The following is a 12,567-nucleotide window of genomic DNA, read 5'->3' as shown; positions in this document are numbered from 1 at the left end:
ATCTCCTTAGAAATTCCTTGGTTTCCCCCACAAAGGTTTTTTGATTGTTTGGAAGGGGATTTTTTGAGGTAAATATGATAAATAATATTTCACACTGAGAATTGAGTTAAAGGCTGTTAATATCAGCACACTGCTTTCCCCTCTGCCTGGATAGACACACCAGTGTAAGTTCCCAGTAGGTATCTGGGGACTTTTGCCATCCCCATGTCACATTGCCACGGGTGCCTTTGTCATGCCAAGTGCATCTCCACATCCTCCAAGCACTGGGCAGGCTTCTAAGGAGGTGCTGAGCAATTGTTGCTGCCAGCTCCTGGTGCTCCTCAGGAAATCCCCATCCAGCCCTCGGTGCTTCTCTCTGAGGGCAAACAGCATTCATTGGATCTGACCCAAGAGGAGACACAGCCCGGGGATGGGAACAGCAGACAGAAAAGCAGACTTGCTTCAGTGCAGGGCACCGTGTGTGCTGCAGCTGCCAAAATCCCTGAGGGAGGATGACCCTGCAGACTGATCCCAAAGGCTGGCAGAGCTGGGGAGGGGCTGTGAGCGCTGTGTGAGCAGAGCCAGGGAGGAGCTGTGTGAGCAGAGCTGCAGATGGGGGCAAGGCTCGGGCAAAGGGGCTGCAGAGCCCAGGGAACAATCATAGATACAGAGATTCATACATTATACAAAAATACAGACATATTGTATAAAATAACTGATAGCACTGGGCATGAGGATGCCTTACTGAATACCTGGAATAATCAAAGAAGGCAGCAATTTTTTTTTTTCCCTAAAGGAGAAAGGTACTTAACAAAATTCCAATTTAAGCATTATTTATAGGGTAAACTTGTCACCAAAGCCTCTTGCAGTGGAAATAAATTAGGGCTCATCCATCAAGAGCAAATGCTGCTGTTCCAGCCTGCCCTGGTGCAGTTTCACAGCAGACTGAGCCATCTCCCAGCATTTCCCCAAGCACCTGGAGCTGATCCCATCTGGGCTGGGTGGTTAATCACCCTTTCTGCACAGCACTCCAGATGAAGGCAGCACCACATTAAGGTAATCTGGAGCTGCCTGATTCAGATAATCAGAGTCACATCCCCAGGGCTTGCCTCCACTGAGAAACACAAAACAGCCAGGATGTGAATTACCAGGATGTGAATTATCAGTGCCACAAGCCTTTGCCTTAGGTCCTCCTTCTCCCCACCAAAATTAACATCTCCCTGTTCAGCCTAACCCAGATACACAGTGAACTGGGCTCAGTGACCCAAAGGCAATTTCAGAGTGGAGGGAAGGTGTGGTGATGGAAATTAGTGTGAAAACTGCAACTTGGCAGGATCAGCTCTGCTGCTCCTTCAGACATTCCAGGTTGGTCTTTGGACATCTCTCCCTGTGGAGGTGGGAATGTCATCTCCTTCACTTCCTACCCCTCTCTTATTTTAAGTAGTGAATCATGCTTTACTTTTCCTTCTTTTCGAGTCCTTCAAAGTTCCAGACTCCTGCAATATCAGCAGCAAATAACCTCTGCTGCTATGAAATGTTATTTTATCATTGTTAAGTGTCATTTGTCATAGCAGAATGACACTTCTGATTTCTTAAAATGTTCCCCATGTGAGAGACCTTGGTTCCCCCCTAATTAGCAAATTCCTTTCTGGTATTCAGAAATAAAGGACATATTGCACTCTAAAATTTCAGGATTAACTGGAGGTCACATCCAGCATGGCTGTGAACCCTCCTGAACCATGGAAGAGGTGAGAAGACCACGGACAGTATTGAATCATTTTTGTCAGAGAAAGATGATTTTATAGACTTTTATAACAGAACACAAGACCTTGGAAATAATTTCTGTATGAGAAAATGACAGGGAAAAGCAAAGTGCCCCAGAGCTGATGGCTCAGCCCCAGAGCAGCAGGCACAGAGTCCTTCAGCTGACAGCAGCTTCATTAGCAGCCAGGCACGCTGCATTTGCTCCAAGGTGCCCAAAACACAGCGGACTGACAGCCCTCCACTGGCTTTGTTGGGCCTGTTAGAGAGAGCAGCAGGGAATCAATTAGCAGCCAGGCTAATTAAGTGATGTACAGGGTGGACTAACACCCCAAAGCCTCTCTCAGCCCACAGCAGAGGCTGGACCAGGAGCCCATCGCCTTGAGGCTGCAGGAGATTTAAGGGAGAAGTCAGAGACAAACAAGGACAAATTTGGGCAAACTGTGTGAGATGCTGCTCCATTGTGCAGATAAATCCACAAATCCAGACTGTCCCAGAGAGCAGAGATTTGCTGTGGGGCAGCTCTACCCACAGCCAGCTGCCAGCACTCACATTCCCTCCCCACCCCATCTTCACATTTTTTGTAAAGTTCTTCTCAGCCTCACATTTTTTTAAAGTTCTTCCCTGGTGTGAAAAACCTATTTGGACTTTGGGGAGAGAGTTTTCTACTTGAATCCTAACAGTAAAGCACCTTTTGCAGGCAGCAAATTACTGGCCAGCATAACAAATATAAAAACCCAAGAGGAAACAGAAAGTAGGAAATCCAGGAAAATAATCACCCACTTGGCCAGACTGAAAACAGCAGATTGCTTTGGAAGCTTATCCAGACCATGTGCAAGTATCCAAGGTTTTTCCCTTTTAACTGTCAAGTAATCTATACCTACCCACTTGTGAACTTTAGTGAAAATAATGAACTGGCACATATTTATAGCAAAAGTCATGGCACATTAGGTATTCCAAAGGACTTATGTAAGCATCACTTTCTTTAATGCAGTTTGAGAGAAACTGCTTTAAGAAGCTTTATCAGCATAAAACATATTTTGAATTTAATGGAAATTAGTAATTGGCATGGCAAAGTCAAAGCCATCTGAGTGGGATGGCTTACCCCTGTTGGACAGTATTTTTCACTAGCTATAATGGTTAATCTGCCAGTGGAGGGAGGAAAATTCTCTTCTATTGTCAAATGCACTGAAACAAAGGAGGAAATTTCTGCAGTGGATGGGGACTTTGGGAAATAAATGGAATATGGTAAATTCTATGGAAAAAGGTGCTTTCTTCAAAATAAATCCAATTAACCCTAAATTGAGGAAAGAGTCAGAGCAATGTCCCTATGACTAAACAAAGCACTGGGGTTTAGCCTGGCCTCAGCCTCTCTCTCCTGAGCAGGAATTTTCTTGTGTCCAGGCAGGAGAGTCCTGGTGTGAATTTCCCACTGAAATCCTCTGCTCTGAAATATTTGCACCTTCTTCACAGCCAGTCAGTGGTCAACTCCAAAATACATTTTATGTGCAAATGGCAGAGCCTAAGGCTTGGATTTCCTTTCAGGAGCTGGTGGCAGAGTCCAGGGCAGCCAAGTCCTGTGTTGTTACACATTCCTGAATTTGTTCTGTTAGATGTATGAATTAAACATACATTTACATATGGAGAAGCCTGACAAGGCTTTGTGGAGTTTAATTTATACCCTGAAGTTTGTTGAGCTTTGTCTCTTACCCTGCCATTCTTGCAAAGAACACCCAACCCCACTTACCACAGTAGATGAATTTAGAAGAAGGCCACTCTCTTGGGTCTCAGGATAATTTTGTCACTTGGGGTAGTTAAGGACACCTCAGGCTTGGGATGCATCCTTCTGTAGCTACAAGCCATCTGCTGACAATCATTCCTTCACAAATTCACTCCCCTGCTATCATCAAATAGATCCCTATTAGCTGGAAATGAAGCTCCCTGCAAAAAACAAAGGGAAAAAAAAAAACCAAAACAACAGAAAAAAAAAAAAAACCAGAAAAACAACCCAAACAAATTCTGCTTAAAACCAACAACATGACCTCAAACCCCCTCCTAAAAAGGACAAGTCAAGGTCCGTCATAGGAGGGGGTAAGTCTTATTTATCCTAAATTCAGCCAGCCTGTGGGAACTGCAGGGCTGACTACAGCCTCCTCTGGCCAATCCTTCTTGGTGACTCCTGCTGCTCCCTGAGACTGCAGTGCTGTTATAAAGCTTTCCTATTAGCTATTTAAAAAGAGATCATTTTGATTAACAAGACTTTTCCTGAATTCTTCTATTTTATGGCACTTATCACTTGCTGAATTTTTGAATTCTTCATTAGAAGCAGCAACCATATCAAAGCAAGAGTGGTTACCAAGGGTTGTTGGGTTCCAAATGAAAGCCCAAATCCCACAGGAGTTAGGGCTGTGAAGATTTGTAGCCTACTAAAATCTAAGATCTAATGAAATCTCCAGCATCCCTATGCCACTAAATGTATCACTTCCCTTCAAAAAAATGAAACTGCCATACCTCCAAGGCTTGCACTCAGACAATTTAATTTCTACTTTACATATATACAATTTTCTTTTGTTGTAAAACTCTGAACTCTGAGAAACATATTGTCCACCTGTCACTGTCTTCCAGAACCTCCAGCACTGAACTGATACTGCAATCTTTCATAGAAATACTCCTTACTCTCCACCATGAACCCCTTGGGGCAAGAAATTATTTTTCCCCTCTTTTTGTGTGTTGTGCCTGACACAGCGGGGGCCAGATTCACATCAAGCAGCAGATAATAGGATCTGCAGCATAATGAGTGATAACAAGCAGAGTGGTAAATGATGTCATTTAGTGGATACTGTCCCTGTGGTTCACTGATGGTAGTTTTTTTTATTGAACAGGCTTTTCTTTACAGTTTCTTACTGATTTAAAAGTCTGTCTCTACCATTATGCCTGTCTGGGTCTCTATTTAATGCTTTCCTACTGCAGCTCCTCTTTTCCCATCCCTCTTTCTCAGCCTGCTTCAGGGAGTTGGAGACTCTGTTCTTGTGTATACTTTTCTTTTTCTTTGCCTTTCTTTTCCTTCCTTTTCTTTTTCTTTGCCTTTCTTTTCCTTCCTTTTCCACTTTCACTTCCCAGCCTGGTAAGCACTGTGGGCAGTCAGGTGCCTCTGAAGGCCACAGTGGGACTGCTACCACAGAGAAGCAGATTTGCCCCTAAACCAGAGATGATCTTCACAATCCCACACTTGAGAACATGCAGCAGGAGCTAATACAGGGCTGCTTGGTGTATTTCCATTAATCATCTTGCCCTCATCCCATCTGCCACCTCTTTGCTTTGGTGTGGCTCACCCAGCTCCCAATTTCAGAGCACTCAGTGCAGAAGAGCAAATTGAATCCAATCTCTCAGCACAGCCTCCAGCATCTGCTGCCCCACCCTGGGATCCCTGCACAGGCTGCTCAGTGCCAGCCTCATCCCTCTTGTCTGTACCACAGCTCCCATTAGACCAAATCGAGAACATTCATTAATTTGTACCTGAACTCGGAAGTTTCACTGAGAAACATATTTAAATAAATGTTAGAAATAACATAGTTAGAAATAATCAAAGAAGCTCTGCTCTGTGTGGAAACACCTTTTGGCCATGTCTTGTCATTCTTTGCAGGGCAGCAAAGCCAGGAGCCCAGCTCACCCTGGGAGCTCATCTCTGCAGGTCAGAAGCAAGTGAGAGATGCAGGTGCATAAATGGAGGGATGGGAAAGCAAAACAGGGAAAGATAGGCAAAATTCCAAGGCTTATACCTTTGAATAAGAACCACAATTATATGAGTGTGGATTTCATTATTAACATTTTTTAAAAGCTACTGAAATATAAACAGAAGTAAATTATCAGAGCAGTGTGTTTACCTCCAGCAGTCTTACCTGTTTTTATAACGGATTTTCTCAACAATTCATAAGTTTTAAAGAAGATGCCTTTAAAACCATGACCATGATGTTTGATTTATCACAGATACTGAGGCCAGGGTGTTTTCTGGCACAAGAGCCAGAGCAGGAGGAGGCAGCACTGGAGTCAGGCAGTTCCAGCACTCTCTGATGAAGAGGATGAAGTCCCACCAGCCCCAAGCTGCCCTTTGATACCACAGCCAGCTGTTTCCTGAGTTTTGGCCATGTTTGCCCTGAGAACACCTTGTCCTGCATGGCTCTCTCTGCATTGGCCATTCATGGGTTTCAGCAGATCTCTAAACGAGACATGATTGTCCTTTCTGTACCAAAATCAACTCAGTGAAATGATGAGTCTGGGTAAACTAATGGAAATCCTATCATCCACCAGCCCAGTTCCACTCTGCTTTCTTTTGGAGCATGCTACCTCAGGCATTCACTAATTTGCCATTCATTACTTTTTCTGGAGCCCAGCTGCATTGGCTCTACCCCTCATTTCTTTTCCTCACAGCACAAATCATTTTGATGCCTGCATAGCTCTGAACCAAAGCAGCCATTTCTTCCTGCTCAGCTCAGCCTGGTCCTGCTGCTGGAGAAAATTCATGTGCCTGCTGTTCTCATCCATCCCTGGAAAGGGGGAGGGCAGGGCTGTGTTTAATAAAAAATATCTTACACTGTTTGCTGACCAAAGAGTTGTTCGACACAAGCTCCATTCTTAGCCATGCTTAAATTATTCCCTAAGCAAACAATGCAAACTGCACACTTCATCTTACCCCACACAAAAATAAACAGAACACACAAAATATATGGTTCTGGTTTAAGTTCCCATATAAAGAACACCGATTTCCACTTTGCTTAAATATTTTCTGCATAATGTTTGCTGGTTAATTTATTCTTTTACTGGCTACAACAAATTAAATGTCAGAACCTGTTTATTCTATGAATTTTTAAGTCTAATAGTGAGTCTCCTATTTCAGCTTAAATAATGTTGTTGATGAGATACCTCTTGATGGATTGCATAAATAAAGCCAGATACAGAGATTAAAAAAACAAGAGCTAGGTTTTTTCCTTGTTCTTCTGAGTTTACCAAAGATGCAAGTCAATAAATAAAACAGCTCTATTTTCCCTAAATCTTCTCAAGTGTTTGGGTGTCTTGTAGAGGTAAGAAAAGACACCACCTGCAGGATCCCTGCTTTGGGGTCCTTCCTGCACATCCCCCTGTGTCCTGTCTCAGATGCAGGCAGGAGGCTGGAGGGGATGGGGTGAGGTTGGAGCCCCCCCAGGGCTCTGGGACCATTCCCTCCATCTCCCAGTATGGGCCTGGGACAGCAGACTGGGAGCCACTGAGGCCAGCCCAGAGCACAGAGCCCCTGCTCCTCAGCCAGGGCTGCCTTGCTGGGCTCTGCCCCTCCTCAAGCCAGCACACGCAGCCCAGCCCGGGGTCATTCCTGCCCTGCCCTGCAGGCACTGCCAGGAAGGTGGAGAAAAACCCCTTTTCACCCTGACCTTTGGAATATGGAGCTGTGTCTGACATGTCAAACACCAGATCTCATCTGGAGAGACAATGTCCAAGGAAGGACCTGATCCATCATGGCCCTTTATCCTGGGCTCGTTCTGGGCTCTTCAGGGCTGCCCATAGCTTGCAGTAAGAGCCTGTCTGAAGTTCCCACATGCACTTAGTATAAATATTTCCCACTAATTAAACAATTTGCTCACGAGCTGTAAATGGATTAAGCCTGGCAAAGACCTTGTGTATCTCTAAAGCCACCTTATGCTAATCCACAAACAAATTATATCAATTTATTTCACACAAGAAGGCAGAGGGAGTAAGAATCAATTTAGAAACACCCTGGCACTGCCAGGAACTTACCATAATTTTCACTGCAGAAGCAGATGTTGGGCTGTTCTCTTGATTCTTGAAGCTAAAAACCAAAGCAATGTGTAACACAGGTCTCCAAAGGCCCAGAGCTGCCATCCACCTGCTGCCAGCAGCTCCTGCCAATTGCCATGTGCTTGGAGCCCACCAGGGATGAATTCTTGTATTAAGACTTTTTTAACAGGGTCAGGGACAAGCTCCTGCCTTGCTTTCACTACTGACAGACTTAAAACTGTCAGCAGCAAGGGGTGCAGGGGTTGGCAGGGCCCAGTGTGTGTGAGTCACAAGCTGCAGCAGGGCTTCCCTGGGGACAAGTCACTGCTGGCTTTTTGGATCTGTCTCACCATGTCACTTCCCACCAAGTGTATATAAAGAGAAGTCAATCAAAAGGATAAAATGGGTCTGATTCATGGGGGTGTTTCTTCAGATTTAGGCAATTCCACCCAAAACTCTGCTTCAGAAATGCAGGAAAACTGAATGCAGAAGCCAACAGTAGGAGCAGAGCAATTTCTGTGATGCAGGAGCAGTGATGAAGCCCTTGAGGGAAAGGAAGGATGCAGGTGGAAAGAGCAGGAAGGAGATTGCCTCAGTTTATCAGTTACTGATGCGATGAACAGAGAAACAAAATGGGGAAGGCCTGGGCTAAGGAAATGAAGTTGTGGCTGCTGCTGAGCTCTGCTGGTCCTGCTGGGTCATGCAGGGGGCTGGGCTCCCAGCAAGGGCACAGGTGGGCCATGGGCAGGGGTGGATGGAGAGCAGAGATGCTCTCAAGGAGGTATCAAAAGTGCAGCTCCTCTGATAACTGGGGTGTTCCTCTGGCTTTTGGGGAGGCTGGACCAGTGAGGGTGGAACACCACCACTGGGGAGGATGGACCAGTGTCAGACCCTTTTGTTTGTGCCTCCAGTCTGAGGATGAAAGGGCATTTCTGGACACTGGAGGGGCAGGAGGGATGGCACTGGCACCTTCCCAAGGAAGACAAGCACATAACAACTGTTTCTCACTACATCAAAGAGTTATTAGCCTCCACTATCTTATTGTACCAGTGAGTATTCCCAAAAGAAGTGGAGAAATACTGGTCTGATTTCTCTCCATGGCCAGGGGAGTGCTTGTTCTGGCTTGGCAGCAGGGATGAGACAGCTGGGCACAGAGGTGTTTCCTTTCAATCCATCTCTGCAAAACCTGGAGGGCTGGGTCCTGACACTCCCAGGAACAACCTGCCCTAATGGCCACTCTCCAAATGAGATTAGGACAGAGGAGTGTTAAAGAACACAGAATCCTAGAATGGTTTGGGTTGGAAGGGATTTTACAGATCATCCTGTTCCAAGACACCTCCCACTAGACCAGTCTGATCAGAAATGGTAACAAAGCTGACAGCATCCATGCAAAGTGGCTCCTTCATTTAAATAACTCTTAACCAAAGTTTATTTCGTAAGCAGCAGCAATGCTAAGAGGGACAGAGCATCTCTTGGAGCTTCTTCTCACTAATAAATTCCAAACTCAAGAGAAAAGACCTGTAACTGAGACAAAGGGGATTTACTTCAGTTCTTTTTGTATCCACGTAGGTTGCTGAGTAGTTTCTCAGTGAATTACAATAGATCACTCAGCTCAGAATCTCTTTACAGTCTTCTGGAATTAGTTCCAATAACAAGTGATGGAAATATTCTATTCAGGCAAAGGATTAGGAGAAGATACACACACTCAGTGTGAAAATTAGCAGCTCATGAGAACAAAATTATTTCCTCTCCACCTTGCCACCAAATCTGCAGGCAGCAGTGGGTTCAAGCAGCTGAAATTAAGGGCAAATTCATGTTTTATGGGAGCTGAAGGAGTCACCCACTCAGCCCAGCATCTGTTGGGGGTCAGACCAGATGCTGAGATGACCTCAAGGCTCAGGTAGGGGCTGGGATCCCAACAGGAGGTGGGTGCAGCCCTTGGGAAGGAGCTGAGCTCCAGCCTCCCCTGTCAGAGGAACCCCAGCCCCGCACACAGCTCATGCTAAAAGGGAACAGGGGCATCCTACAGGAATGGCTCTGTTGAACTTCTCTGCTACTGTGAGGGCAAAACAGAGCACACTCCCCCATTCCTGTGCCTTGGTACTGGCAGGAATCTGCTCTCCACTGATGGACTGAGCTGTGTGACAAACACTGCCTGAGGGTTCAGAGTTATCATCGAGGGAAGGGGCACATTCAGGGCTGCTTCATTGGGACTCAGAGCTGGAAAATGCTTTCAAAATGCACTGAATAGAAATATAGATCAGTAGAAGAAATACTGTCACAGTAAGGATGGAAAACGACACCTGTGTCTTCATCCAGAATATCCATTTTTTATTCTTCACAGCTCATATTTTAATGGCTTTCTAAGGCATCATGCTTAATTCTAGTTGGTTAGTAACTTCTGGCAATTCAGTTCATTGGTTAGTGATGACTATTGTATGTGGCCATCAAAATCTCTCCTCTCCAGAGGTGTTTACACTCTTGTCTCCTGGGAAAAAGGTGTTTCACACAGGTAGAATCTTTCTTCTCACAGGTGTAAATTGGTTCCCACAGGAATAGATTGATATCCAAGTGGATTTTCACTGTTACAAGTCCTTTCTAACAGGAGCTTATCAGGCTAGCTGTTAGCTGTACCCAGCCAAAGCAGCAAGGCCTGAACCATGATTTTACAAGGCCTTTCTCTTGTCAGGTTTTACCCATAAACCACAAAATACATCACAAAATGACTTTCTGAACATCACTGTCAACAGACCCAGTATCACAAATACTTTTATGGCATGTTTGCTTGAGAAAGAGACTGTGGAAGGCATTATTCTGTGAATATTGGTATATTTTCTTCTGCAGGATGATACAGCACAGACCTACCAGTGCAAGCCCCAAGGCCTGGGAACAACCCAGATTATCTTGAATATCAAAATGTACAATTGTGCATCGCCTGCAGAGGCAAAAAGATCACTTGGCATTGTGTGACTACAGCCTCGTTATCATTGTAACTTAATTATTATTTTTACTGCAAAGCTTTTCCCAGTGTCAGACCCACAATCATCTCTAAGTAAGAGGTTTATATTCTTCTTCCTGTAAATCAAACTTGGAACAAATAAAATTTTGTGAAATTTTGTTGACCTCCTGCTGTTGCTTCTGCATTTGCCTGCCCCAGCCAAATCCCTGTGTGTCCTCTTGGACAAACAGTCCAAGTCCTTCCACCAAAATTACACACTAGATTTGCAGCCCCCTTGTGTTTTATTATTCCATTGGAGGGTAGAAACAGCATAAGAGTTATATAAGGAGTGACCCCAAAACATGAGAAACTCTCAACCTCTGCACAGATCATCTCTGAACTTGCAAAAGGGCTCAGTTGGTTGGCTAACAGAAATATTTACCCAGCTAGAGGGAAAATACTCAGCCACAGATTTTTATCTAACAGTGTCTCTAGTGACAGCTTAACATGGAATTTGTACTCAAAGGGGTAATTTAACTTCAACAAGCTTTTCCTACAAAGAACACTGAAAATTGCACTTTCTCTGGTCGATGCTTTCTTTGTTTCTGGTATAATGTTCTCTCAGCATATAGAAGATTACTCATATTTTGTTACTCATATTATTTACAGACATAGGTCTCAACACATACACAGGTATTGTGTGTACCACTGAGATGTTGGAAGGAAAAACTGCTGAGATTTCCACCTCTTCAAGAGAGAGAGGTTTGAACCAGTTCCCAGATGTCACATGACAGTTAAAATAGAATTATACTCATGTTTTTATTCAAATAACTACTCTAAAATTACAAAAGATAAGTACTACCTTTCAGCATGAATAAACTTGAATACATGCTAAAAATAATCCCACATTAACTCCTGAAGTCGCTGCCTTCTGGAGGGTGTAAATGGATGGAGTTTGCTTTAGATGTTTTACATAACCATATGTCAAAAAATTCAATAGAATGAAAATTGCATATCTGAAAAGTAAATCTGCAGCTATTTGAGAGGTAGTGTCACTTATTTTTTTAAACAGTGACTCAAATCTTTTATCTAAGATAAAGACTTTTGGTGCAAATAATTTTTTTTTTACTCTGGTGGGAGAAAAATTTTAGGGGATGGACAAAAAGGTCTGAAACAGTCTAGGGATTAAGGTACAATTCTCTCACCCTCACTTAGAACTGTTTGTACTTAAGGATGTAAGCAGCCCTGATGAAATCAATGAACTCCACTACAGAGAAAGGGACAACTCAAAATGAGGAGGGCAAGCAATGTCTGAGCCACTTCTAATAAATGTCCTCCAGTGGCAGGCTGTGGTTTCAGCTCTGAACCAGAATCCTCTCCTTTTTATCTTTTTGCACATCCCAGCAGATTTCTGCCTCAGCCAGCTGGTAGGAACAGCACAGGACATCACCCTTGGGCTCTGCTGCCACGGAGGATCCTGAGCTCCTGCAAGCTCAGAGAGGAGATATTTACTGTATGTCACTTATTTCTTAGAAAGTTCTCTCAACACTGTGTGTGGCACTGAGGGACAGCACAGCAAGGCTCCAACAGCTGGCAGGGAGTTTCTTGAGAAGGCAGGGCTGGGCTCTGTGTGTTTCTCATAACTCAGAGGACAATTTCCATCCTCGATTCAGGCATTGCTTCCACCAGTACATTCCACCAGCAGAACTGTGGAACAGTCTGGAACTGTGAATAATAAAAGAAGTATTAACCCAAGTACACAGATTACAAGATACAGCACAAACAGCTTCCTGCTATATGGAAGGGTGAGTTCAGTAAATCCAAGTAAAGCAATGCCATAAGTAGGCAAAATACAACACAAAATGAATTTGTGAGTACGAAGCAAAGAGTTTGAGAACTACTGCAAATGGCAACTTCTGAGCATTTAAAAGGTGGAAGATTATGCCTTGCTGGAACAGAATTATTCAGGAGTCATCATCTGGGCTGTAGTGTCATGCACAGGATCTCTAAATACCTTGGCACTCATCCTGCCATTTCTGTACACATCCTAATTACAAAGACACATGTTTTCAAAAATTATGGTATATATTATTATAGAACAG

General features: G+C 44.1%; 1 long non-coding RNA gene across 2 annotated transcripts in view; it reads right to left on the bottom strand.

Moving 5' to 3' along the window:
• The window catches only part of LOC139597687 (uncharacterized), a 77,328-nt gene that overhangs the window by 50,458 nt on the left and 14,303 nt on the right, over nucleotides 1–12,567 (bottom strand). The window contains exon 2 of one of the 2 annotated variants that reach the window (XR_011681682.1): nucleotides 3,488–12,190. This is a non-coding gene — a long non-coding RNA (uncharacterized lncRNA). The remainder of the gene's footprint in view (nucleotides 1–3,487; nucleotides 12,191–12,567) is intronic. The other variant, XR_011681683.1, reaches the window with a different exon arrangement.

The sequence above is a fragment of the Agelaius tricolor genome, unplaced genomic scaffold, assembly GCF_023055355.1.
Source record: "Agelaius tricolor isolate 1412-34295 unplaced genomic scaffold, bAgeTri1.0.p SCAF_18, whole genome shotgun sequence".
Taxonomy (NCBI): domain Eukaryota; kingdom Metazoa; phylum Chordata; class Aves; order Passeriformes; family Icteridae; genus Agelaius; species Agelaius tricolor.
The sequence above is the reverse complement of the archived record's forward strand: the minus strand, read 5'-3'. Positions and strand labels throughout refer to the sequence as shown.